We start from the raw sequence: 3,786 nt of genomic DNA, 5'->3' as shown, positions 1-3,786 counted from the left end.
TTGTCTTTTCTCTTAAAAGATGTACAGTCCGTTTACAGGTCCAAACTGAGTTATACATGACATAGATTTTAAGCGTTTGGCACCAATGGTTGTTATGTTCAACTTCATAACCTTAAAGTGATTAAGGCTGCTGTAAGTGCAGAACTGTGTCATATATGCAATGTATCAAAAGCATAACTTCCAGACATGCATCATTGTTTTATTTACAATTGTGTTGTCATGGATTGTTATATTAATCCCAGATTATTAGGCAATGTTCAATCTGCTTTGGCATTTGTCTTATACAAGCGACACATGCCAACGCAATCTCATCTACCTACCACCATTAACACAGGGTTGGTGTTCCATAATTGGGAAGAGTGTGCAGTGTATAAGGTGTGACTGGACAGGGATGTGAGTGGTATTAAGTGTTGTGAAGTATTTTATTTTAAAAGCCTTCTGGCCCTGAAACTCAGATCTGCACAGCTGCATGTGCAGAGTTTCCAAGCGAAGCTGCTGCATTTGTTGTAGACGTTCAATAATAAATGAAGGCAGAAGGAATGTATACCACTGTTTCAGACTCGGACAGAAAGTCATGTTTGATTCTGGAGTCGTTAAAAAGGATGGGTGAAAAAATATTCTGTCGTTGCAATTTTGGGAATTTGCTTTCTCTAAAGGACTTCTGGATTTATCATCACTGCAATACACAATAATACACTGCATGTATTATAGTGACATTCGGGAATGTGCACATTCCACAAATAGCCTTTTTGTGTTGCCTCTGATATGTGCTGGCTGCAGCACTTTCTTTGAACCGTTTCCATGATGTGAGGAAGGAATTTAAACTTCAGTGAATGCTGCTGCCAGCTTTAGGTGTGACGTGTTGCCTGTGGCTTAGCTTTGCTTGGCTGTGCTGATGCTTAAACTGCATACCTTGTAATCCCGGCATTGTGCAAGGATATATATTAAGCTCGTAGTCGATACAATTGGTTGTGTTTGGAATCCATGTTGCTCTTTGTGCAATTTTAGCTCTTGTACTGCAGAGTTGCAGCATCACCCCAACCTATCCAACTAATTGTGATATGGAAAAGCGAAGACATGTTAACATTTCATTTTATGTTAGTGATCTGAAATTGGTTAAGCATTTTTGATCATTCGATTGAATTAAATTTAGTCTGTATTTGTGCACGCGCTATGGCTTGGCCACTGGCCACTCAGCTGACTAATGAGTGGCAGGCTGTGGCGATGATGGTGAGCATTGTCATGAACTCTTGGGAGCCGCACTCCGCATCTGCATTAAGGTCCAGGTCCCTCATGAGCATTTCCAGCATCTGAGGGTCCTTCACCCCCTGCGGTTCACAAATTATAAGAATCATAGTCTTAGCATAACCTTTGTTGAATAACATAATTTGAGGGTTTCATGGCACGTGCTTGGTGATTGTCTATGATGTCGGACACCAGCCACGTTACAAAATAACACATTCCTGCGGAGGGAGCAGGTAGGAACGTTGGGTTGCTCGGTCAATGGCCAGGGTCAACGGCGGCGTGGTGTATTCCGCAAATATGTCTGACTGTGAGGGCGGGCACAAGCCGGCGTAAGTAGGTTAAACGTTGAGTTTTATAAGGGCACCACGGGGTGACCAGCCCCTCCCCACCTAGCCCCACTCAGCCCCTCCCTGCACGACGGACACAATCCCCTCTGTAAGCCTGTGTTTTAGAATGGCTGCTTGCCACTCTCAATTGGAGCTACGTAATCGAATCTTGAGCCTGTAAACTCGCTTCCAAATAAGCCTCCCTCTATCCACCCCACTCTCACTGCTGCTCAAACTATACAGTATTTTGAAACGCTTCTGAGGGCACTTAGTGCAGTAAAATAGAATACTAGATCGTCGTCATAACCAGTCATGTCAATTCCACTGCTGGGTTAAACAACTGCAGTCATTTAAATTCAAAACTTTAAAATCGCCTCGCTACACGGAGTTTTGCGCATGAGGCCAAATAGTGTGGGGCTGGGTGGGGAGGGGCTGGTCACCCCGTGGTGCCCTTATAAAACTCAACGTTTAACCTACTCACGCCGGCTTGTGCCCGCCCTCACAGTCGGGCATATTTGCGGAATACACCACGCCGCCGTTGACCCTGGCCATTGACCGAGCAACCCAACGTTCCTACCAGCTCCCTCCGCAGGACTGTTTTAGTGCCTCGTTGCAGAAGTGCCTCCCCTTGCGATGCTGTGATGGGCTGACTTTTATATTCGCCAGGTCATCTTCGTGTCGACCCCGGTGTGACAATCACTCTGCTGCAGGGCTCACAAAGGGGGACTTGCCGGCATGCCACGTGCACTCAGCTGAGCAGGGTCCAGCTGCACAAGTGCCAATGCTGTGGGTCCTGGTCAGCTTGGTGCAAAACCTACCACAGATTTCGCGAGCGCTTGAGCGACAGCTCTGGTCATCTCTGCCAAAGGGGCTTTAGTGGCGCGTGTGTGTGATTGTGTATTTGTATGTATCTAGATTTGAAGTTTTCGTGACTGCAGGGATCCATTCTCTTTGGTTCTTTCGGTAAAGTCACGTAGGTATAAAATAAATTAAATCACGACGTTTCGATTGCAACACAAGCAATCGAAACGTGGTGATTTAATTTATTTTTTGCTTGTGTTGCAATCGAAACGTGATTTAATTTATTTTATTATATACCTACGTGACTTTACCGAAAGAACCAAAAAGTATTTGTATGTTTGTTGATGAGAGAGTGTGTGTGTGTTAATGGGGAGAGTAGAGAATTTTCCATACCTGGGCAGTGTGCTTTTGACCGGCTCCGGTTTAACAGCAGAGGTCTCACTCCGAATCAGTTGAGCGTCAATATATTTTCATCGATTGGGTAACACTGTGTGGAAGCTACCTGTTCTGTCGCTCCGCACGAAGCTTCAGGACTTCTCGGCCACAGTCATTCCCTTCCTTATCTACGCTTGCGAAACGTGGACCCCCCTAATGGAGCATCTTCGCCGGTTGGAAACATTTAGGCTGTCCTGCCTACGATCCATCCTGGGTTTAACCAGGCTGGATTGTGTGAGGAGCTCATAAATCCTTGAAAGACCTGGACAAAGTCCCATCGGTGAGCTCCTCCGGCAGGCAGGGGCATTTGACTCACATGCCCAGCCACCTCATGCCCTAAGCAGCTTCTGTTTGGCCGCATTGAGGAGGCTAAACGGGCTCTGCACGGGCTCGAGAAGAGATGGAATGAATGTGGTACAGGAGGACGTGGATCTTGCTGATGACTGGTACCAGCGGTGTCAAGATCGGCCTCTGTGGAGGAGGCTCGTGAAGGACGCTGCCGGGCAGTTGGAGGCAGTCGCACTCCAACGGAACGCTCACAACAACGAGCGGTGCGCCGGGTGGCTAAAGCACAGCAAGTTAGCACAGTAGGGGGCACATGTGGTGCATCAGCCAGTCATCTCGGTCATCTCAGTCAGTCGACCCGTGGCACCTGCTGGGTCTGCTCCGTGACCTCCTGCCAGCGGGCGTTCGACACTCCACGTGGCCTTAAAGTGCACTTAGCCTGGCACAAGCACCGTGCTGACGTCACCGCCAATTAGTGGCGAATGGCGCTTGTTGTTGTTGCGCTACGAACCCGGCGATTCGAGTTCGATTACCACTCACGGCCACCACCAGTGACGATTATTTGAACCGGTCTTGGGCCTCCCTTAGGTCGACTCAGTCTCAAATGAGTACCTGGTGTGCGGTGTGTAAACATCGCCACTGGGAAGACAAAGGTGGCCACCCATCCCTTCGTGTGCTGTTTCGGTCTTCATAG

The sequence above is a fragment of the Lampetra fluviatilis genome, chromosome 31, assembly GCF_964198595.1.
Source record: "Lampetra fluviatilis chromosome 31, kcLamFluv1.1, whole genome shotgun sequence".
Taxonomy (NCBI): Eukaryota; Metazoa; Chordata; class Hyperoartia; order Petromyzontiformes; family Petromyzontidae; genus Lampetra; species Lampetra fluviatilis.
The sequence above is the reverse complement of the archived record's forward strand: the minus strand, read 5'-3'. Positions refer to the sequence as shown.